Consider the following 25839-nt stretch of genomic DNA (forward strand, 5'->3'; position numbering starts at 1 on the left):
ACACAGATCTGTGTTCCTGAGAAGCAGGAACACAGGATCCTTGTGATCATCTGACAAAACGGGGGTCTGCCTACAGACCACCGTATTGTCTATGTGGAGCGATCGCAGGCGGCCGGCGGACCCGCTGATTGGCTCCCCCTCTGGCCAATCAGCATGTGCGCGCTCCCACTGGCTTTTACACAAGACGACGTACAAGTACGTAATTTCACGTAATAGAGCCAACCTGGCGCAGTATATGCGCGACAGCTGGTCGGCAAGTGGTTAAAGTAGTTCTAAAGCCTAAACATTTTTTACCTTAATCCATTCAGTATCGCTCCTCAACCCCCTTTTACGTGTGGCGAGATGCAGGCCAAGCTGTGTCCTCTGTGTCTATGGACGCAGGCAGCGTAGCTTGGAATAAAGCATGCATGAGTGCCCCCATAGCAAGCGGCTTGCTATGGGGGCACTCGCAGTAGAGCAGGAGCTAAGAGTACTGGTGGAAAACCCAACAAGAGGCATTCCAGTTGTATAGAGTGGGCAAGTATAACATGGTTATTTATTTTACAATCACTTTAAAAGCATTGCCTGCATGCTTGTTGGCAACACGTGTCAACTGACTAATCAAAGAGAACTGGTTAAGATAAAAATAAAAAAAGCTGCCATTCCTAAATTGCAGGAACAGAATCCCTATTATCATCCTTCTGTACACTTGTCCTTTATCTGGATCTTATCTGTATCTACTGCCTCTCCACGATCCCCAGTGGCTCCAGTCAGGACTATCACCACTACTGGCAGCTTCATATTAAGCTAATTATATGCCGGTTTCATTCTACAGCTTGTGAGTGTATTCCCATTGTATTAAAACATTTTATATGAATAAAATCGTGCTGCACTATTGCCCTGGTGCCTCTCTCTCCCCTTCCCTTACTATATAATAAAAAACAAAAAGGCCGGGGGGCGTGGCCTGGCGCAGCATGTAAGAGGACGTGTGTGAGAGGAGCTCCGCCGGACCGATATCCTTTACCGCTAATCCTGCAGCCCTCCGGGCACGATAATCCTCCCTTCACCTCCCACACACCCGCGGCACCGACCTCCGCATGTCTCCGCCGAAGAAAGGCTCTGAAGCTGCGGCAAAACTAGCTGCATTCCGGAGGCTGGAGAAGGAGGCCCCGATCCAAGATGGCGCCGGCCCGTCGCTCGTGGTGGAGGAGCCTGAGAGCCCTGCTACATCCAAGGTATTGGAAGCGATTGCCACTTGCCAGACCATGCTGACAACTAAAATCGAGGAGGTGAAGGTAGATATATCATTGATGCGTCAGGATATGCAGAAGCTAAGGGACAGAGTTGGTGAGGCTGAACACAGAATTAGCGAGGTGGAAGACTCCCTCCCCCCATTGAAAAGCTCCTCAGACAGGCTGCAGCAACAAGTACACCTTATCCTTCAAAAAAAAAAAAAAAAAAAGGCCCTCTCTCAAATTTCAGTTCACTTTTCGTTCATTGATGAAAAACGGCATGGAAAATCATCATATTTTCATCAATTGCTTTTGGTTTAGTTTTCGTCACTGAAAAAAAACCTCTGACAAAAATGATGAAAATCAGGGATGCACCGATACCATTTATATAACACAGAGTACTGATACTTTTTTCAAGTACACGTCGATACCAATTACCGTACCTATCGCCTACGAAGTGTAGGTAGAGGGGTGGTTTGGGAGGGCCCCCCCTTTTGGGCACCCAATAGAAAATTACAAGGTGGCCCATGGGTGTGACAAAATTGTTGTTAACCGTGTTAAGAGCTTAAAACTTAAGCCTACAAATAGAGTGTGGTTGTCAGGTGCATTTAATGTATAGCAGGAATATGCAAACTTTGGCCCTCCAGCTGTTGCAAAACTACAAGTCCCATCATGCCTCTGGGTCTCATGCTTGTGGCTGTCAGTCTTGCTATGCCTCATGAGAATTGTAGTTCTGCAATATCCAGAGGGCCACAATTTGCATATCCCTGATATATAGGGTGCAGGGCTCAGGAATGTGTAACACACAGAGTACATGGGTCAGGAATGTGTAGTGTGCATGGTCATCTAGTGGTATTTAAAGGGTCAGTTCTTTCAGACAAATAATTCTGCCCCCTTTAAGATTTTTTGCATCTCATGAGTGGTGGTAAAAACAGGCAACTCAGCTGCAATTTTACTGCCCCTTTGCTGCCCATTCTAAGTCTAGAATACAGCTGGAGGAGGCCATTCACATGTGCCACAGCTGCGACGGTTTGTGATACCCCCATGTGAAATTTGGCTATTCAGGTTAATGGGGCCGCTCCACAACCATAGGCCTTAGATTGTGGTTGCAGCCCCATAATAAACTGCCACTCTGCAAACAAAAAAAAAAAAAAAAGAAGAGGATTCAGGAAGATTATGATCAATAATTTTGCCTCTTTAACAGGGAACTGTAATGCCAGCCATATTGCTGTCTTTTTAACAGGATGACAGTAAGCAGACACTAATGCTGCACAGGTGTCAGGGTATTATCACCCTGTTAAAAGGGCAGCAATTTGGCTGGCATTACAATTAATTATTAAAAAGAGGGCAAAATGATTTATAAGGAGCACAGGCTGCACAAGAACAGAAGCATAGGTTGTACGGGAACCGGCACTTCTATCAGCTCCCCAGTTTTCCTTTATTACTACTTGGGCAAAATGCAAAACCCTCCCTCACCTCATTGCAGGCTGCCCACGAACTCTCTTCTGAGCCACTCCATCCAGCATCTACACCAAGACAGAAAGACTGCGGGATGAAGATTTAAGGCACATGATGGACAACGCTGCCTGTGCCCCCATTGGCTGAGGGGGCAGCAGGAGGAGGTGCAGCCTGTAAGCTTTAGGCTTCACTGCCTCCTGCTGCATCCTTAGCCAATAGGTTTGTGAAGTTCCCTCATTAGTCCCTCCCTCATGACATAACCCGGGATTTCCTGAGTCCCCGATTGCTAGTTCACTATGTGGGCAGGTCGGGAGGACACATAGAAGGATACAGGACAATTTGTTATTGAAGGGGGGTAGTGACAACCCTCACATATATGCTCCCTGCCGAGCCTCTTTGCCAACTCTATGGGACCCGGGCCGGGTACAGCAGGTACCCCCTTACCCCTGCACTTGAGGAGACAGTGGATTGGAGAGGAGGAGTTGGCGTTTCACTCCCAAGCTGAAATCACTTCCATTATATGCTTTCGGTATCGTATTGGAGCATTTGTGCGAGTACCAATACCGCGAAAATGCGGAAAGTATCGGTGCCACCCTAACGAAAATATTTTCATCAACTAAATTACTGCTAGATTGTGAACAAAGATGGTCCCTCTGCTGTTAATACTGAGGGATAAACACAAAACTCTGGTATAAAAGACAATATCTCTGCACTGTCCTACTTCCTAAGTGTGTCTATATTTCCAAATAGGAATTTGATATAAAAATTTACTACGATTCCATACAATATATAAACATCTCTTTTTTTTTCTTTTAATTTAAAAAAACAAAAAAAACAAAAAGTATATGGATATAACCCCATTCACAATATGTACATTTCAGCTTGAGCTACTGAGCTTTAGAAACATTTTACAACAGGAAACCAAGACAAAAAATAAAAGTAGCCAAAATTTCCACATGCTAGCTCAAAAGGAAAAAAAAACACTTAATAAAAAAGCCTAAGTTTACCATCCAAAAAATTGTTTAAACCCAGTCCTCCCCGTAACCTTCCAGATTGTCGGGGGAAAATTGTGCTGAGGAGCTGTCACAGGCTTACATCAAGATTGCAGATTACACCCACCCTTTCTGCCCACCAACTCCTTTCAATGAAAGCAATGAATACAGCTTCTATGAATAAAACCAGTTCTATTAATGACGTAGGTAAATTTCGGCTTTAACACTAAAATATCACAAAGTAGTGGCACAGTCTGACTCCTTAAGGCCCCTTTCACACAAGCAGACCGATCAGGTCCGCCTGACAGTTTTTTATAGACAGACCTGACAGACCTTCTATTGCCCTCGACATGCCCTCGTCCTTGCCCGGACAGGTGTACGTTGACGCCTGTCAACATCTGATCTGATCCTGTCTGCTAAAAACAGACAGATGGGGATCCATTCCCGATCCGTCTGGTGTATTGGATGACAGTCGCATAGACATATTTTTTCAATTTTCTGCATTTAAACTGACCAATGTTTTATTGAACGCTCTGTACTGGATCAAAAATATTATTCATATGGCACAGTAGATTGTTTGCCAAGATGAAACCTTAATGTGGGATTTGTCATTATCTGTGTAATCCCTGGCAATCACTGCACGCCTTCACACTTTTAATCACAAGAAAATGCAAGACTGACAAAAGCCAAAATGAAGGATTATCTTGCCTATAATTTACAGTTTACATTAGCTTCAGTATTCGGTACTTGGAATGTTTCTATACAATGGCACAAACTGCATTCATACATACTGTACAGTAATACAACATGGGAATATCCTGACTTGTTGGATGTATAGAGTTGGTAGTTTCTAGTGAATTTTAGCGAAAAATATATATAATGGTGTAGCGCTTGAAATGATAAGAATAGGATGAACCGCACAGTCCATAAACTGAGAATGTTCATATATATCAAACACTTGGAATAAACAGATTCTTCCGAAGATGTGATCCCAAATTGAAGATATGAAACACTCCAAGCTCCGATAGCCCAGTGTAGAGAAACCACCACCAAGAAATGAGATTGGCCCCTTACCACAAGGAGTTGATCCCCATTACAGGGATCGTATCCAGCATGTATATCGGATCAAAAGCCTCATCCAGGTCCTACACCGGCTCCTGTATCTCTCAGACCCGCTCCACTCAAAACACATATATTATATATATATATATATATATATTATATATATATATATATATATATATATATATATATATATGTAAAGGAAGGGGGAACAACTCCCATAGTGAAGTATAGTCAAACAACTTTAATAGATATAAAGCAAAAAGTGGCAACTCACATTTGCACTGAGAAAAAACAGCATGTATTTTGGAGCGTTCCCGAGACTCGGTTTCCAACCGAGAAAATGGCCGCCGCGTCCCCTCATTGGCCACAGCATGACGTGCCGCAGGCTCCTCCTACGCGTTTCATCAGTAGATGACGTCGTTGATTTTTAGCGCAGCAATACCCCCATTTCCTTCTAGTGAATTTTAGTTTGGAGCAGAAAGCAGCTGCAACTCATAAGAATCTAAGACTGTCCATAGTCCGATTTATTATACACCGACTCTAGCTAAAGGACATTGCCATATTTTGGTAATGATGTTATCCAGTAAACCTCCCTGCCCCTTAACCAGCCCAAAGATTACCCAATGTTTCTTCCTTCCACCACAGGTAGAGGAGTGGCGCGGGGAGCCCACCCAGACAGTAGAATACAATGATTACGGATATCAGCTATAGCTGGGTACATACATAAACAGCGATCATAACACGTGAGATATCACCGAAAACGTCAGATCGAGAGCAATAATTTTAGCACTAGATCCCCTGAAAAAATCTAAAGTGGTAACCTGAAAAGGCTTTAAAAGCATCAGGAAAAAAGTAGGCTACATGGCACTCCTGGTAAGGTAGGGATTATTAAGAATGAGCCAGTGCGCATGCGCCGAAATGCATCACCACCCCCTCCTGACGTCACATCCGGGGTACTGCGTTCCACGCGGTTTCTGGCAGCATGATGGCTCTTCCAGGGTGTCTACAATGCACCTCCACACCATTGGTTGGCTAAGAGACATGCCAATTAGACAATCCAGGGAGGACCTCCTGCTGGGCGTATAATATGTGATGAGCCTGTTTCCACAATACTTAGGAGTTTTTAACTGTTTTGGACATTAAAGTCTTGATTTTACTGCACTTAGAAGCGCCTTCTCTCTGTTCCATTTCCCACCAGAGCTTTTAAAGCATTGCCTATGGACAATTTACATAGTTTTTCGCCGCTCCACAGGCGCGCACAACTTTAAAGCTTTGACTGCCGATGCAGATACAGCTTATTTTGACTGCTGATGCAGATACCGCTTATTTTGCCTGCTGATGCAGATACTGCCGGCCAGGAATCCTAATCTAGCAATCAGCTTCCCTGCACAGATTTACAACAGGAAAGCTTTACTTTGAGTCCACCGAAGGTTCTAATTTTTAACTGAAGCCCTAATGAAGGGGAAAGGGGGGGGGGGGGGGGAGTTCCTTTGACCCCCGAAACACATTGGCTGTCGTTAAACCGAATATCAATAAATGAATCTTTTGGTCTAGTGCTCCTTCTATAGAGATTTGAAAGCTTGACATGTTTGGTATCTATTTACTTGGCATAACATCATCTTTTATATTTTACCAAACGGTTGGGTATTCTGTTGTGCTTTAAATTTCATCAAAGTGTATTTTTTCCCAAAAATATTGCGTTTGAAAAACCACAGTGCAAATACCCTGTGAAATAAAACATTGTGACACCCACCATTTTATACTGTAGGGCCTCTGCTTTAACCACTTAAGCCCCGGAAGGTTTTACCCCCTTCCTGACCAGTGGGTATTTTGCGATTCGGCGCTGTGTGACTTTAACGGACAATTGCGCGGTCGTGCGACGCTGTACCTAAACTAATTTGACGTCCTTTTTTTCCCACAAACAGAGCTTTCTTTTGGTGGTATTTGATCACCTGTGCGATTTTTTGATCACGCGCTATAAACAAAAAAAGAGCGTCAATTTTGCAAAAATAACAATATTTTTCACATTTTTTTATATGAAATTCCCCAAAAAAAAGTAAAAATCAAAATTTTTTAACATTTTAGGCCAATTTGTTTTATGTTACCTATGTTTGGTTAAAAAAAAAAAAAAAAAAAAAAAAAAAAAAAAAAAAAAAAAAAAAAAAAAATCGCAAAAAGCGTATTTTGATTGGTTTGCGCAAAAGTTATTGCGTTTACTAACAAAGGGAAAGATTTTTGTCATTTTTGTTGTTTTTTTTTTAACGCGTAATGGCGGCGATCTGCGATTTTTTTTGTGGTACTGCGACATTGCGGTGGACAGATCGGACCCTTGACTGACATTTTTGACACTTTTGGGGTTACCAGTGACATTTCTACAGTAATCAGTGCTATACATATGCACTGTTACTGTAAAAATACACCGGCAGTGAAGGGGTTAACTTTATTTGAGAGGGAGGGGCTGTGTGTGTCTCAAGGGGCGTGATTCTAACTGTGATTGGCTGTCTGTTGAGCTGTAGTTACACTGATCAACAGTCCTACATAGTAGAACCGTATGATCGGTCTCTACACAGGGGAGAATGACAGGTGGCTTGTTTACACAAGCTGCCTGACTTTCTCCCTCTCCCCCGCCGATCGCAGAGTGAGCGGCGGACATCGGGTCCGCCGGTCACACGCGCGGGAGGGTCCGTGACCACGCGCTCGCTCCCCAGAGCCTCACAGGCTAGTGACGTATATTTACGTCACTTTGCCTGTGAGGGGCTGACCGCCGCAGTAAATCTACTTGCGGCGGTCGGCAAGTGGTTAAAAAAAACAAAAAAAAAACAAATTGAATATATATGTGTGTGTGTGTGTGTAGTGTCCTAGTCTTTAACTGGTTAACCAACTGGGGGACCATGGCACAGAAAAAATAAATAATAAACCAGAGTTGAGCTTTTAGGAAAACTAAACATTGTGTGTAACACACATTCATAATGTACTACCAGCTAAAACCTTCAGCACCTTCCATAAACCTGGTCTGTCAGCACACAATGAGGACGCTCCTAACATAACTAAAAAGGCAACCAATTTACTAACACAACCAAGCTCACTAAATCTCTGCTTCTCTTCCACTGACGAATGCTGAATTCTACATAGCGTTCTCATGATTAAGACTTCAGGAGACAAAACACCCATGTTGTATAGGCGATAGATCTCCTTTAAGAGGTTTAATCAGAGGCTTAAGGAAGGCATTTTGCTCTCCACCCTATAATGGCATCCTGTGTTTTATGTCAATGATTTTAGGCTTCCGATGTTAACAATAAGCCGCTGGTATTTCATGACAAGTTATCTGAAGATCACTTAGGAAAATAAAGTCAAAGTCTACGTACAATGTAAACTAGATATTGTTTCCATATAGAATTACTAATACAGATGCCGCTGAAGAGAATGCTTGGGGAAAAATTTAGACACGGGTGACCCAGTGATAAATGCACCCAACCCATTTATTTGTACTCCTAATGCGATTTTATCCAGTCCGCAGCTAGCGTCAGAGGCCTCTCACACAGGTCAGCCTATGGTTTCCCCTTTCTCCTCAGCAATTCACAACCCGCTTACACCTCCCATCACACCAACCCTACCCCCTTCCTTCTGGTCTTAAAAAAAATGTTTTTCTTTGTTTCGGTTATAACATTTTGCAAATAAGTAATTTTTATTCTTCACTGATGTGCACTGATAAGGCAGCACTGATGGGCACTAATAGGCTCTGATGAGGCAGCACTGATAATCAGTGTCAACCATGTGCTGACAAGGCTTGCTGGTTAACGGCTCTCCAGACATAGTGTGGGAGGAAAGCACTGACAGAAACCGACAAGCCGGTATGTGTGATCAGCTGTGATTGGACACAGCTGATCACATGGTAAAGGGTCGCTGTGATTGGCCCTTTACCCTGATCTTTGATCAGCTGTGTCCAAACGACACATCGGTCACATACCGAATTGTAGCCATCATTTGGCTATAGCACAGTCAGAAAGTGGTTAAAGTGATTGTAAATGACCACCTTGTAAAACAACCCATTCAGATTAAATTATAAATAAAAAGGAAAAACATTTGTGTATAGATATTTTAAAAAAATATATATTTTTTCCCTTTTCTATAAGTGATCACAGAACCCTCTGTTCTCGGCTGCATAAGAATTGGGGGGAGGAGAAACAGCAGGACACTGAGCTTCCCAGTAAAAGGCTGTGCGGGGGGGGGGGGGGGTTCAGTCTGATCATTGGAGGAGAGCACACTGGGTTCCCAGTATAGCTAGAAAACTGACCACAGTGTGTTCTCCTGCATAGTGTGGTCAGTTTTTAAAAGTAAAGCAGAGGGACTGGCAGGATCTCCAGGTATTTTGCACGAAGAAAGCAATACAAAGAACAGGATACTTTATCATACAAGTACATGCTACAGCAGGCAAATATCAGGAATATGAAAATGTTGGGTTTACATCAGGGTTCGACAATCCCCGGGCGCCAGGTCACATTTGCGACTAGAATTAGCGACCTGGCGCCTGGGGTGCACTGCAGGAGATGTCCTGTCGCTTTGCGCCCCCCCCCCCCCCCCGAGCGCTCGAACTACCGTATCATCCGAGAATTGAGGCCCCAGCTTTTGGGCCTTCTTCACTGAGATGCTGCCAATGGGGAACTGGCGGCCTCTTGTGGTGGCCGGGAGTATTACAACAAGCGGAAACTAGCAATGCAAGGAATTTCCACTGCTTGTTCTCAATATCCGCCCTTCTCCTTCCCAAGAGGTGGAGAGACTGAAGTTTTTGCAGTGTTCATCTGGCGCCCTTTGCTTAAAAGGTAAGTGTGCAGGGAGTGTGGTTATTATTTGATTTTATTTTTATTTTTAAATCCCATTTTACACTGCTCTCTCCTGGAAGTTCAAGGATAATGTGTTCTACATGTTTATGCACTTCTGCAAAAGAGTGTTAGGGCTCTTTCACACGGGCGTTCCGATCAGATCCGCCTGTCAGTTTTTTAGGCGGATCTGATCGGATGCCCCATTCAGCCCTATGGAGCAGCAGATGTCAGTGGTGACATGTCCGCTGACACCTGCTGCCATCCGCATCCGATCCTGTCTGTGAAATCTGGACGGATGGAAACCCTATTTTCCATTCGTCCTGGGGATCGGATCGGATGAGAGCGGACAGGCGGTCTGCTCTCATCCGATTCCCCATAGAGAGCAGTGGGGCTCTGACACCTCCTGTGTGCGGAGACAGAGCTGTCATCCGCCAGCTCAGCGGGGATAGGTGGATCGATCCCCGCTGAGCAGAGCACTGTCCGCAACGGAATGCGGACCGTGTGAAAGGGGCCTTACTTTAAAAATTGCATTTAGTAATCTCCTTGCAATGTGTTGATCTTTTGTTTTGCATTAAAATCCCTTATTCACAATAAGAATCTTTTATGGAAAAAAAAAATATATATATTATTTTTCATCATCTCCCTGCCATGCCACACAGCCGATGGCCCCTTTCACACTGGCTTTCTGATCAGGTCCGCCTGTCCGTTTTTCAGGCAGACCTGATCGGACCCTTCAGTCTCTATGGAGTGGCAAGCCGCCGCCATCCGATCCTGTCCGCCAAAAACAGACGGATAGGTGGTTCTATTTACCATCCGTCCAGTGAATCGGATTGGATGGCATTGGATAGAAACAGACGGTTCGTTTCCATCTGATTGCCCCATAGAGGAGAATGGGCTGCGTCTGCATAGCAGAGCGGACAGGACCTGTCATCCGCCTGCTCAGCGGGGATCAGCAGAGAGATCCCCACTGAGCATGCGGATTCTGCTTAACGTAGGCGCCTATGTGAAAGGGGCCTAAGGTGGCATATGTTACTCTTGGTCACTGGATCTCCTATCGCCCCAACCTTGCTGCACTGTTTAAATTTAAGATCAGTTATTTTCGTCATTGAAAATAAAGCTTTGTTGTTAAAAAAAAAAAAACTGGCTCCTAACTTTTTTAGCTGGCTCCTAGATTCCAAAAAAAATTTGTCAAGCCCTGGTTTACATACTCTATGTGCTTGCATGCTGCATGCACTGTTTGTGGTGAGTTTTTTTTTTTGCAGGACACTACAGACGGAAGCACCCTGGGATTTAGGAAAGTAGGGGTGGATTGAGGGACAATGAAGGAACAATGTTTCATGTTACCTGTATAGGGTAATATGAAACATGGCGACAAGGGTGGACTAAGCCTTCAGTTCAGAATTATTCTGGTACTATTTGTCAGTGAGGACAAAACAATGACAGAAGCAGAAATCTGAAAAAGCAATCAATTTTAAATTGATCATCTATAATACAAGTAAAAATGTTCTAAACCTAAAACAGTATAATTTATAGCATTAGTGTCAAATCATGATGTGACGTTTTAAAACCTCTATTTATTTTTACTGCAGCTAATAAGAAATCAATTCTGCCGCAATAAAAGGCACCGTTCCATGTCATGAGACCTGTGGTGGGAGCACGGTGGACATCACTACTGGGAATTGGGAATCAATCAATTCCAATATAATGCAACTGCAGAAGGGAAATTTTCACACTCACCCAAATGCTTCTCACACATACTACAACCTATATTAAAGTAGAACTACAGGCAGGCAAACTTTTTTTTTTTTTTTTTTTTTTTTAATTGTGGATAGAGTAAGAGAGGGTTATTCACCTCTAAGTTTATTTTCTGCCATTTGTGTCCTATTGGAGAGATTTGCCTTCACTTCCTGTCCTATAACTATAACAGGAAGTTGGAGGAAATTCCTTGTCACCAGGGAAGATTTCCGCTTTTAGTGTTCTGGTGACAACCCAAAGTGTGGGATTTTCTTTCACTTTCACAAAAATTGATAAAACAGGACAAATAGAGAGGGTGAGCCTCCCTAAAAAGGAATAAAAACATAATACTTTACCATTCTATCTAAAAAAAAAAAAAAAAAGTTATCTGTTAAACTTGATTTCCAGGAATCTTCCAGGATGGCCTTATGAGAAGTGGCTCCTCCCACCTAGCGCAGGAAACACAAATCCACATTAGTATAAAGGGACAGGCACTATGCATGGTCCCTCAGTAAAATAACCGAAGGCCTAACATGTACACCCCCCTAATTATAACCATTACAAAATCATAGGGTGGGAACAGTCCTGGAAATAAAGTTACCAGGTAATAACTTAGTTTTCCCAAGTCATCTTCCAGGACAGCCTTATAAGAGCGACATCACAGAAATAATACCAGTTAGGGAGGGACTACTTCGTGAACCACCCAAAAGCCTGGTCAATTGATTACAGAAGGTTCAGACGGTAGTGTCTTACAAAAGTCTGGAAACTTGACCAAGTGGCTGCTTTGCAGATCTGGATTGGGGTAGTCCCTGCTTTCTCTGCCCAAGAGGTGGCTAAGGCTCTAGTGCAGGTGTATTGAATTTACAAAGGTCCAGTCAGTAAAATATTCTTCCAGCAGAGGTCCGAATCGCATGTTTGGTTGTGAGGATACAGGGTGGCCATCGCACAATCACCTGCTTGTTAACTTGGATAGCCCCGCCCTCTGTCTATAGCTGTCCTGCCTCCAGCTGTTGGCTCTGAGACCAGCAGTGGTGATGATGGCTGTGGGCGGAACGATTCTAAAGGGTGGGACCACAGGGGTCCAGATGAAACATTAACTGGGTCTGCCATTTAGTGATGCCTGCTCTAGTGGAATGTGCTCTAAGCTTAGGTGGAGCTGGCAGTCCTGCTATTGAATAGGCTTCCTCAATAGCGAATTCCATCCATCTCGCGATATGGGTTTTTGAGGCGCCTAGTCTTTTCCCGGGACCTGAATACAGCACAAACAGATTTGGTACCTTTCTCCATTCTTTGGTTCTTTCAATGTAGCATAACAGGCATCTCCTGATGTCTAATTTGTGAAAATTCTCTTCTATTAAATTGCTTGCTTGTCAGCAGAAAGATGGAATTCCAATGTCCTGAAGAAGAAATCAGTGGATACATTAGGGAGGAACCCCGGGTCAAGGGACAGAATGACTTATCTGGAAAAATGGAACAGTAAGATTCCACTATTGATAAAGCTTGCAATTCACTCCCTCTCCTGGCAGACACCAGGGCCACTAGGAGTAAGGTTTTGTAAGTTCTGAGGTTTTTTTTTTTAGGAGCTTTCTTTGAGAGGGTCAAACGGTTCTTTCATAAAACTCTGCAGTACTGCCGACCCGTCCCAAAGGGGAACCCTTTTCTGCTGAGGAGGTCTCTTCCTTGAAAACAGACTTGATGAACCTCTTTATTAGAATATGATCTGCTAATCCTAGGTCTAGAAAACTGGATAATGCCGACACTTGCACTTTTAGGGTGTTGGGTGCAAGAGCTAAACCTGTACCACCCTGTAAAAAAATCCTGCCTGTCTTTCTCCAGCCGCAGAACTTTTTCCCAAATTTTGGAATTAAATTAAATTTGTCGACTTTTTCCTACTTTCCAATATGGTGCAGATCACTTTCACCTACAGACCTTTGCTTTTGAACAGATCTTTCTCAGTAGCCAAGCTGTCAGAGAAAGCCGGCCCACATGTGGGTGGCGCAATTTTCCTTGAACCTGTAAGTCCTCCCTTACTGGAAGCTTCCAAGGGTCTGAGATTGAGAGATTCTGGAGAGCAGGAAACCAATTCCTCCTCGGCCAAAACGGGGCTATTACGATGACCTTTGCTTCAGTAGTTTAGATCTTTTGTAAGACTTTCAGAACGAGCCTGAAGGGAAGAAATGCATATAAGAGCTTCCCTGACCATGGGTGGGCGAACACATTCAACCCTAAACTGCTCAAATCCCTGTGTATCGAGAAGAATTTCCTTACTTTTTTCAATATTTTGAGGAAGCAAAAAAAGGTCCATCTCAGGATAACCCAAGTTTTGAGCAATCAGCAAGAACACTTGTTGGTTTAGACTCCATTCTATATGTGAGATCTGTTCTCTGCTCAGAAAATCTGCTAGCGAGTTTATTTTCCTTTGGTGTGTACTGCTGCAAGGGAAAGGACATTCTCTTCTGCCCAGCAAAATATTATCCTAATTCCCTAAGGATTGCTGAACGCGTGCCTTCTTGTTTGTTGATATAGGAAACTGAGGCAGTATTGTCCAAAAAGATTAATACATGTGTTCCCCTTATGGTGGATGCAAAAGTGTGCAGAGCTTCCCAGATTGCCCTTAGTTGTCTCTCTTGGCGCAAGACTAACCCCATTTCCCTTGCGCTGCCTGGGGGTCCATGTGGGCTACCCAGCCCCACGCACTTGCGTCTGTTGCGATTCTTAATGGATCCACTTGTGTCCAACAACGTCCCAGAGATAGATTCCTTTCTAGCAGCCAAAACTGTAAGGATTCCTTCACTGGACCCAGCAGTGTCACAAGATTATTTAGTGATTGTTGGTGATTCTCCCAAACTGATAACATGAACCTCTTAAGAGCTCTCATGTGAGTCTGGGCCCAAGTCACTGCTGTCATCAGTCCTAGCAATCTTATTATCTTTCTGATGGACGTTGTGGGGTTCAGTATGGGCCTGGAGGCAGGGCCGTTTTTAATATTTACTGGACCCCGGGCAAACATTTTCTTGGGCCCTCCCGAATCCACTTATCAACTATTTGTAGGCAGTGTGGGCTCAAGGGGCAGCTTCTTTGGGCCCCACACCAATGACTGGGCCCAGGGCAGCTGCCCCTTTTGCCCTGTGTTAAAGACGGCCCTGCCTGGAGGCTTCTGATATCAGAGTTTCCCTCTTTTATTCTGTTAAGAAGATGTTTGCTTTTAGAGAATCCACTATATAACACAGGAAAATATCTTTTTGAGCAGGGAGAAAAGGTGACTTTTCTGTTTTTAAAATCCAACCCAGACTCTGAAGGTGAGTTTGTGTTATGTTCAAAGACCTTTTCAATTCTGTAGCAGTTATTGCTAACAAGAGCAGGTCGTCTAGATACGGTATTTTTAAGCTCCCTTCAGTCCTCAAGGTCTGTAATGCTTCTAACACTTTTGTGAAGATTCTTGGAGCAGAGTGAAAAGATGTAAATAGATTGTCTGATCTGGACCTTTTACTGCAAACCTGAGAAATATTTTTGAACTTTCTCTGATGGGAATGTGTAAATAAGCATCCTTCAGGTCTATTGTGGTCATAAATGCACCCTGCGTCAGTAGTACTTTTGTCGTAAAGATAGTTTCCATCTTGAATTTTTTGCATTTGACTGTTCTGTTGAACATTTTCAGGTAAAGGATCAGTCTGAATTTTCCTGACTGTTTCTTCCTTAACCACTTAAGCCCTGGAAGATTTTACCCCCTTCCTGACCTTTTTTGCGATTCGGCACTGCGTGACTTTAAGGGAACAATTGCGCGGTCGTGCGACGCTGTACCTAAACAAATTTGACGTCCTTTTTTTCCCACAAACAGAGCTTTCTTTTGGTGGTATTTGATCACCTGTGCGATTTTTACTTTTTGCGCTATAAACAAAAAAAGAGCATAAATTTTGCAAAAATAACAATATTTTTCACATTTTTTTATATGAAATTCCCCAAAAAAAAAAAAGTAAAAATCGAAATTTTTTAACATTTTTGGCCAATTTGTTTTCTGCTACATATGTTTGGTAAAATTGCAAAAAGCGTATTTTGATTGGTTTGCGCAAAAGTTATTGCGTTTACTAAGGGAAAGATTTGATATTTTTGGTGTTTTTTTTAACGCGTAATGGCGGCGATCTGCGATTTTTTTTGCGGGACTGCGGCGGACAGACCGGGCCCTTGACTGACATTTTTTACACTTTTGGGGTTACCAGTGACATTACTGCAGTAATCAGTGCTATACATATGCACTGTTACTGCAAAATGACACTGGCAGGGAAGGGGTTAACTTTATTGGGGAAGGGGGGGTTAAGTGTGTCCCTAGGGGCGTGCTTCTTACTGTGATTGGACACGGCTACTAGTGTAGGAACAGTGATCAACGGTCCTACATAGTAGAACCGTATGATCACCATTCCTACACAGGGGACAATGACAGGTGGCTTGTTTAAATCAGCCGCCTGCCTTTCTCCCTTCACGGAGGACGATCGCGAGTGACCGGCGGACATCGGGTCCGCCGGTCACACGCACGGACTTCCCAGGGAACGAGCCGGGGCGGGCGCGTGCTCGCCCGCTATTGGCTCACAAGCAACGTATATATACGTCACTTTGCCTGGCCGAGGCTGACCGCCGCAGTATATGTACTTGCGGCGGTCGGCAACCGGTTAAAGATGTGGGAGTAAAAACCTCCTCTGCTTTCCCTTTTGAGATAGGGAGGATATGACTCCTTGGTCCATCATTTCTTGGAGCAAATTTGTCATGGCAGCTGCCATGTTCTCATTCTTCGGAAGCCGGGTTACTAAAAACTGTTCCGGGGATAGGATTGATTTCTGATCACCTCTGGCGATTAGATCCAAGATGTATGCGTTATCTGATGTAGCCTGCCACTGGGATATGAAGGCCCCCCAGTCTCCCTCCTATGCGGCAAGGAGAGTTATTGCCCTTTTTCCTTAGACTGCGAGGGATTAAACAGAAATCTCCCTTTTCACTTTATATTGCCATGGCTTCTTTTTCTCTTGCTTGCTACCTTCTTTAGGTCCCATTTTCTTGAAAGGACGAAACATTTTCTTGTATTGCTGTTTTTTTGGGGAACAGAAAACTTTTCTTACTGTCTGATCAATGTTCCAACACTGAATCTAGATCTTCAAAAGGACTAAATTTCCTTTGAATGGCAGAGAACATAACTTTGTCTTGGAAGAGGCATCCCCTGCCCAAGTTTTCAACCAAATAGCCCTTCTTTCTTGGTTGTTTAGAGCAGTGAATCTAGCCAAAAACCTGATAGCTTCAGCTGAAGCGTCAGCGACACAAGCGACCCCTTTGTTAAGTACCGGGAGGGAATCCAGAAGCTCTTCTTTAGGAGTATCATTTTCCAACAAAACTTTTAGTTGCCTCAACCAGAGATCAAGGGTCCTGGCAATGCAGATAGAAGCAATGGCCGGTTGGAAGTTCGCCGCTCCTGCGTCCCATGCCTTCCTTAGGTGGCCTTCCTGTCCATGGCATCTTTAAGTGAACCTGTGTCTTCAAAATGACAAGTCTGAATGCTTTGCAACCCTGGACAAAGCTGCATCCAGTCTTGGGACACTTTTCCCATAGTGATACGTCTTCTTTTAGGGAGAAAACCCCACTTCCCGGTCCCTACATTCCTGCAAGATTGTGTCCTTCAATGCTGCATGTACAGGGAAAGATCAAGTCTTTTGTATGTAACCCCGCATAAAGTTTGTCATGGATAGATAAATCTTCTTTCGTCTCCTCTTCCAGCTCTAATGTATCCTCAATTAATTTTAGGAGCTCCTCAGAAGGAAAAAGAAATTTCTGAACTTGACTACCTTTCTCTCCCTTGAGTTCCCCCTCCTCAGGACTAGATTCCCTGCTGGATCCTTCTCCCATCTCCTCTAGCACCCCTGGATCCCCCTCTGCAGCCGCAGGGGTGGGAATAGGAGTTGCTGAGCTAGAACCCGAAGTACTAGGTATAGCAGTATCTAGGGGTCCTGAATCTTGAAGAAAGTTTCTGAAGGATTCAAACGTTTTAATCATTTCAGTCTTCATGGTATCTAGAAACTTCTTGAACATAGCCAAGAAAGAAATTAGCTCTAAGGCATCTATGCGTTCCTAGCATAACGTTTTTTCCCCATGAGGATGACAACTTGTGTTTACACGAGGCACATCTCTTTTTAGGGCCCTCAGCAGGCCCTGCTCCATTATCTTTGCGGCTCTTCCCCTGGGGAGGCACAAACTATAAAAAAGGAGCTGATTCAAATAGAGCTGCCAGGTGTAAGGAAGAAAAAAGAAAGAAGGAAAAAGGACACCGGACACCCGTGTCTGAATCTCTGACCTCTCCAAAAGACAAACAACTCCACTCAGTGCCCCCTCCACCGAGCGGCTGGTAAGGATAAGATGATGCACAGTCATCACTTTCCTACCTTATGGCTAAGATCCTCCTGGGTCCCCTGATCCTATTCCTCTGCAGCAGCCACCTCCATTATGCACATGCAGGGAACTGGAGATCAGCGTAGGGACCACTTCTGGACCGGAAGGATTTACCCCCTTAATGACCAGGCCAATTTGGCGATACTGCACTGCGTTATTTTAACTGACAATTGCGCGATCGTGCGACGCTGTACCCAAACAAAATTAAATGTCCATTAGATTGTAAGCTCTTATGAGCAGGGCCCTCTAAATCCCCTTGTATTTTATTGTATTGTATATGTACTGTCTCCCTCTAATATTGTAAAGCGCTGCGTAAATTGATGGCTCTATAGAAATCCTTATTAATAATAATAATAATAATAATAATAATAATAATAATAATAATGTCCTTTTTTTCCCACAAATAGAGCTTTCTTTTAGTGGAATTTGATTACCTGTGCGATTTTTTTTGCGCTATAAACAAAAAAAAAAGAGCGACCATTCCCAATAAAAAAAAAAAAAAAATTCATCTTTTTAGGCCAATTTGTATTCTGCCACATAATTTTGGTAAAAAAAAATCCCAATAAATGTATATTGATTGGTTTGCGCAAAAGTTATCGCGTCTACAAACTAGGGGAAAGATTTATGTTATTTTTAATTTTTTTAATAGTAAAGCGTTTTTTAGTGGGACTGCGACACTGCAGCGGACAGATCGGACACCTAACTGCCATTTTTTGACACTTTTGGGGGGACCAGTGACATTACTACAGTAATCAGTGCTAAAAATATGCACTGTTACTGTAATAATGACACTGGCAGGAAAGGGGCAACACCAGGGGCAATCCAAGTTTTAAATGTGTCCCTAGGGGGTTCTTTCTAACTTTTGGGGAAGGACTTTCTGCATGAACACAGAGACCTGTGTTCCTAAATAGGAGGAACACAGGATCCCTGTGTTCATAACTAGCAGAACAGCGGTCTGCTGTGTTTACAATGACAGACCACCGTTCTGTCTCCACAGGGAGCAATCGCAGGTGCCCGGCGGCAATCATGCCCACCGGACCCGCTGATCGGCTTCCCCTGTGTCGAACGATGAGAAAACAAATCCGTGATCCTTTCTGGCTGGAGGAAACACAATACCTGAGGGACCATGCATAGTTCCTGTCTTTTTATACTAATGTGGATTTGTGTTTCTATGCAAGATTGGAGGAGCCACTCATAAGGCCGTCCTGGAAAATGCCTTGGGGGGAAAAGTTTTTTTTAGCCATTTTTCTACCAGAACTGTTTTTTCAGGTATTAAATGCATATTTTAGGCCTGTAAATTTGTTAAAATCCCCAAACATATTTTCTGAAATTGAGACCCTAGGGAATATAATGGTGGTATATTACAATTTTTTAGGTCATGTGATATTAGTCCACGTTTACCAACTGCACATATTTTCAGAAAAAAATAAAGTAAAAATTTAGTGAACAAACATTATAATAAACAGCAGGTGTCTCCAAACTATGGCCCTCCAGTTGTTCAGGAACTACAATTCCCATCATGCCTAGTCATGTCTGTAAGTTTTACAATGCCTTATGGGATGTGTAGTTTAGCAACAGCTGGAGGGCCGCAGTTTGGAGATCCCCGATATACAGCATTACCCAATTTATAAGTAAAATATCAAAGATGAGGTTGGATAGCAATGAGTAAATAGCAATGAGTAAATAGATTCTCAACATGTCAAGCCTTAAACCTGCATGTGCCTGTGAAATGGTTACAAAATCTGGTACCCAAAATTGTATATACACAGCACTATAAAAGCCTTTTACAGATTATCAGTTTAAAGGTAACTGAATGAGTGATCCAGAATAATTGCTCCCACTCTAGCATTCGCAGTTATATGTAACACCTATTGCGCACTCATTGTCTTCTTATAGGCACACCAGCTACATGCAATTTGTTCTTATGTGAGTGTACGTTGGGACCTTATATTTTTGTTATTTTTTTTATTATATGGTACTTTTGTAAACTTTTGTTAGCTATACACTTAGAGCCGGTTCACATAGACGCGACCCGACTTGCCGGGGCGACCTGTGAAGTCGCGGTGCGCAGCTCGCACCGCAACCTCGGAGCGGCATGCACGGACTTCATATCATTGAAGTCAATGCAGGTCGCTACAGGTCGCCCCAAAGTAGTACAGGACCCTTTTTCTAAGTCGGAGCGACTTGTGTCGCTCCTATTAAAACGGGTCCTGTGCTAATCTATGGCAGGCGGCCCGCGGCGACTTGTCAGGCGACCAGGTCGCCCCAGTGTGAACCGGCTCTTAGTATTTTATAACTATCACATGGGGTGACATCAGCCCCCATCCCATAGCATACTGCAAGGGTGCTCAACCTGTGTCCCTGAGCCCACTGATGTGGCCCTTGACCTCAAACCAGAAAAGCGCATACTCGGGGTCAGCAATACATTGATCATGACCTGGGATTGCTAACCTGCCATCCCACAACATCAGGGTACATCAAGCTGACACCAGCAGTGGAGGAAGCAGATGGCAGCGGAGGGAGCAAGAGCCACATAAGCCGATGCTTCCTCTGTAGTGCCATCTCCTGTCCCAGGCAGAGTGATATCAAATGCACTTCACCTGGGACCTTTCTAGCAGCCTGGAAATGCAGAGCAATGCCAGCAGAAGCTGAATGAGGAAAAGAAGGTCAGTGGTTCAAAGGATAAGTTCACTTTTAAAAATAATAATAAATGCACCTTTTTATGCAGGTAAAAAAATGTGCACTCTTATTTATTTATTTTGGCACCGGTAAAGCATGGCACCAGCTATCAACAGATCACTGGTGCCAAGCATGCCACCTGCAGACCTGTCAGTGTATCTGTGTGTCCCTACATCCCATATAATATAGTCAGTGTCAAAACTTACCCTAATCTGAGTGCTCCAACCAGAACGGCAAGTCGCTCGCTTTGCAGCCCCACTTTTCTGATCTCATCTTGCATTCTTTTAAAAGTATGCAAGGCATGCGGAGGTTGGAGAAGGTGCAGATGGACATCACAAGCTCTCCTCCTCCAGTCACACAGCACCTTGCATTCACTGAAAAGAATGCAAAATGTTTTCAGTATTGATGAGCTGCAAAGTAAGTGAACGGCCAGCTGTGATCTGAGTACTCCAGACAGAGCTGTAAGTTTCAGCACCAGACATTTGGTGTGAGAATATTACATAACACAGCACTGCACACCCTTCCATGTGTCCATTCATTATTACAGCGCAAATGGCTAAAGATTGTCTTTGGCCGGAGTTTCGATTTAACAGTTCACCTATCAGAAGATTTCTCCTCTATTCCTGTTACATAGTAGTTGAGGTTGAATAAAGACAATAATCCATCCAGTTCAACCTGTGTAGGTGTGTGTGGCCGTAATCATCTCTCATACCCCTTAGGCCCCTTTCACACAGGCGGACCGTTCAGATCCGCCTGTCCGTTTTTTTGGCGGATCTGAACGGTCCCCCCATGTACCTCTATGGGGGATCAGATGTCAGCGGAGACATGTCCGCTGACACCCGATCCGATCTGATCCGTCAAATCTGGACGGATGGAAACCCTATTTACATCTGTCCGGCAGATCGGATCGGATGAGAACGGACCGACGGTCCGTTCCCATCCGATTTCCCCCATAGAGATGCATGGGGAACTGACAGCTGTGTCTCCGCACACAGCACGGAGACACAGCTGTCATCCTCCTGCTCAGCGGGGGATCGGCGGCTCGATCCCCCGCTGAGAAAAACTGAATCCGTCCAACGGACGGATAGTGTGAAAGGAGCCTTAATGTTCTGATATTGGAGATGTACGTCCAAGAGTCTTTTGAAAGTAGCCATACTCCCCGCAGTTACTACCATTTGTGGCAGAGAATTCCAGTCTTGTAGCCCTTACAGTAAAGAACCCCCTGCGTAGCCTGAGGTTAAAACGCTTCTCCTCTAATCGCATTGTATGGCCTCGTGTCCTCATGCAATCCTTGCGACTGAATCCTTTTTTTTCTATGCTGAGATCACCATTGAGGTATTTGTAAATTGCTATCATGTTCTGGTGACAATCTGAAATTCTGTATTCTCTCCCTCTCATAATTAATAACTTTTGTGGTTTTAGATATGCTAAAAAAAAAAAAAAAAACAGATTGCTTAGGAGTTGTCACTGTTAGCCCTGGGTCACAGTGACGTGGTGCAGGATTCGCAGTTATTTCTGTGCGTTTCCCGCACCGCTTCACAATCGCACTCCATTGATGCAAACTGCTGCTGATGTTAATCTAACGACATCCCAAAAACAGTTTGCAAAACGCAGTGTGATTGGCAGAATCTGATCGCATAGCTGTGAACACTCATGGGATCTGATTCCAGTGAGGCGCATGCACTTTTTTCATGCAGGTGTGATGCAATTTGAGCCATACAAACTGAATGGGCTCAATTCATACTGCAAAGAACCGCATGCAATTTGAACAGGAATGCGGTGCGATTTCTATCCAAATCACATGCGGTTCCCCGCACCAGTGTGAACCTAGGCTAAGTCCATCTATGGTCAGATTTTCAAAGCATATATTTCCACATCATATCGCAATTATACATTGTATTTCAATAATTTCTAGTCTTCTCCTATGAACTGAATGACCTTAAAGTTTGTAAGCCGACTTTGTGAAGATCCCCACACATTCACTTCCTTGAATTCTGTGACATGTAGTTACTATGCCCTGTGAGTGGGCACTGCTGTGTCACATTTCACAGAGCCTGCCTTCTGAATTATAGAGGTGCTGACAGAAGGCGGAGTCTGTACAGGAAGCACTGCTTGTAGGCAGCAAGGTACCATGGGATATGTAGTCCATTAATATAGAAAGTAAATAGAAGAGGAGACGTTACAGAGTTTGCTCTGCTCACACACAGGTTATGCTCTGCCAACCTTCACATGAAGCGGGTAGCAGTCTGGGTATACACACAGCACCGGGACCGTACACAGCCCAGAGCAGCAAGGGAAGAAGAGTAAAAAAAGGACCGGGAGGTTCACACATTCACAATGTATAGGGGTCATAGGACAGATCGAGACCTGCATAAATCCCTCCTGAGCACTCGCTATAAAGCTCCCTGGTTACCCGCAGACACTATGGCACCCTCCTTCAGTATTATTCCTAGAAGTGCATGCTGGGACTTGTAGTTTCCCTCATGCCAGCACTTACTATAGAGGTCATTGGTTACCCATGGACACAGTGCCACCCTCTATCAGTGTTGTTCCTTGCAGTGCATGTTGGGACTTCTAGCTCCCCTGACTACCAAGCTCCCTGAGCAAGGACTATAGAGCTCATCTGGACACTGTGGCACCCTTCATTGACATTTCTTGCAGTGCATGCTGGAACTTGTAGTTCCCCTGATGTCAGCACTCACTAGAGAGGTCACTGCTTACCACACTGACACCCACCATCAGTGTTATGTCTTGCTGGGACTTGAAGTTCCTCTGATTCCAGCACTCACTATAGAGATCACTGGTTACCCATAGACACTGAGGCACCCACCATCAGTGTTATTCTGAGCAGTGCATGCTGGGTCGCATAGTTCCTCTGTTGGCAACACTCAAAATAGAGTTCACTGGTTATCCATATACACCGTGACACCCTCCATCAGTATTATACTGAGCAGTGCGTGCCAGGACTTGTAGTTCCTCTGTTGGCAATATTCACTATAGAGGTCACTGGTTACCCATAGACACTGACACCCATTATCACTATTATACTGAGCAATGCATTATGGAACTTGTAGTTCCTCTGTTGGCAACGCTTACTAGATCACAGGTTACCCATAGACACTGTGACACCCTCCTCCAGTATTATACTGAGCAGTGCGTGCTGGGACTTGTAGTTCCCTTGATGCCAGGACTCACTAGAAAGGTCACTGCTTACCCACAGACACTGTGACCCCCACGATCAGTATTATCCTGAGCAATGCATGCTGTGACTTGTAGTTCCTCTGTTGGCAATAGTCACTATTACCCATAGACACTGTGACACCCTGCATCACTATTATACTAAGCAATGCATGCTGGAACTTGTAGTTCCTCTGTTGGCAACACTTACTATAGAGATCACTGGTTATCCATAGACACTGTGACATCCTCCATCAGTATTATACTGAGCAGTGCATGCTGGGACTTGTAGTTCCCCTGATGCCAGTACTCTTTATAGAGATCACTGGTTACCCATAGACACTGACACTCATTATCACTATTATACTAAGCAATGCATGCTGGAACTTGTAGTTCCCGATTCCAACACTCTTTATAGAGGTCACCGTTTACCCATAGACACTGTTACCCTCCATCAATATTATACTGAGCAGTACATGCTGGAACTTGTAGTTCCCCTGATTCCAGCACTCTTTATAGAGATCACTGGTTACCCATAGACACTGTGCCACCCTAAATTAGTGTTATTCTGCACAGGGCATGCTGGGATCTGTAGTGCCCGTTGTCGTCACTCACTATAGAGGTCCCTGATTACCCATCAGACACTCTGCACCTTCTATTAATAATTTCCTAGCAGGGCATGCTGGGATTTGTAGTCCCCTGCAGATGGCATGGTGCAGACATCCCGCTCTATAGACTAAGGGTGACGCAATGGCGCCCTCTATGGACGTTGAGCTGGCAGTCCTTGCTGGGACTAGTGGTCCCCCTGCAGCAAGCGAGTCCCATCTGTCCCGGGGAGGTCAGTGACGTCACCTGGGTGCAATGCTGCCCTCTAGGGGGCAGACTCGGCATGTGGCCCGGCGTTGCCCTTGTTGCAGGCTACTTACCAGGGGGCTCCTCATGCCGGGCTGGCGGCACAGGCTCCCTCTAGGAGCCGCTCCGTCCTCCGCTCTCCCCGGCCTGCCGACACGGCTCCTCACAACAGTCCGCGCTGCAAAGGAGGGAAGGCCTCCGGCCACCTGTTCTCCCCGCCGTCCCGTTCCTGCCTGCTGCGCGGCCCGGCTCCGTGTACCCCCAGCTCCGCTGTCACTGCCATGTCCGGCCCGACGAGAGGAGAGGCGGGGGGACGAGAGAGGACGCGAACCAGCCGGGAGGACACGGGCGCCCCCTGGCGGAGAGGAGGGAGCAGTGCAGGAGGCCCGCAGAGAGGAGGGATGGGGCACGTGGTGTGCAGAGGACTGGCACAGAGACATTGCTGCCAAACACTCTGGTTACCATGGTGACCCTGTGGCTGCAGTCCATTCAATCACTGAGCGTGAACCAGGATGCATTCTGGGAAGGCAGACTGAAGTCAGGAGCCCTGTTTGTATGTCTCTGGCTTTCATGAAAGTGGTTGTAAACCCCCTCTAACCTATACATAAGCCTTTAACCACTTTAAGACTGGAAGGATTTGCCCCCTTAATGACCAGGCCACTTTTTTCAACTTGGCACTGCGTAAATTTAACTAACAATTGCGCGGTCGTGCGACGCTGTACCCAAACGAAATTTACGTCCCTTTTCTCCCACAAATAGAGCTTTCTTTTGGTGGTATTTGATCACCTGTGTAATTTTAGTTTTTTGCGCTATACACAAAAAAAAAGCGACAATTCTGAAAAAAAACAAAATTTTTCACATTCTGCTACATAACATTCCCCAAAAAAAAAATGTAAAAATCTACATTTTTAACATTTTAGCCCAATTTGTTTTCTGCTACATATTTTTGGTAAAAAAAATTGCAATAAGCGTTTTTGATTGGTTTGCGCAAAAGTTATTGCGTCTACTAACTACGGGAAAGATTTTCCTAATTTTTATTGTTTTCTTTTTTTTTTTTACTACTAATGGTGGCGATCTGCGATTTCTTGCGGGAATGCGACATTGCGGCGGACAGATCGGACCCTTGACTGACATTTATGGCACTTTTGGGAGTACCAGTGACATTACTGCAGTAATCAGTGCTAAAAAATATGCATTGTTACTGTAATAATGACACTGGCAGGAAAGGGGTTAACATTGTGGGTGATCAAGGGGTTAAATGTGAGCCTAGGGGAGTGATTCTAACTGTGGGGGGCGTGGCTTGTGAAATGACCATAGAGACCTGTGACCTGTTTACAACAGCCGACCGATCTCTCTCAGCAGGGAACGATCGCGGGTGTCAGACGGCAATCAGAGCCGCCTGCCTGCTGCATCGGCTTCCCCGCT

General features: G+C 44.5%; 1 protein-coding gene across 1 annotated transcript in view; it reads right to left on the bottom strand.

The window, feature by feature from the left end:
- Positions 1–24715, bottom strand: part of ZFYVE9 (zinc finger FYVE-type containing 9) — a 176434-nt gene extending 151719 nt beyond the window's left edge. Inside the window, exon 1 of the mRNA XM_082264974.1 lies at positions 24489–24715. The gene's annotated coding sequence lies outside the window, so the exon portion shown is untranslated. The remainder of the gene's footprint in view (positions 1–24488) is intronic.
- Between the last annotated feature and the right edge of the window lie 1124 nt (positions 24716–25839).

This window comes from Pelophylax lessonae (genome assembly GCF_965119305.1).
Source record: "Pelophylax lessonae genome assembly, chromosome: 8".
Lineage (NCBI taxonomy): Eukaryota > Metazoa > Chordata > Amphibia > Anura > Ranidae > Pelophylax > Pelophylax lessonae.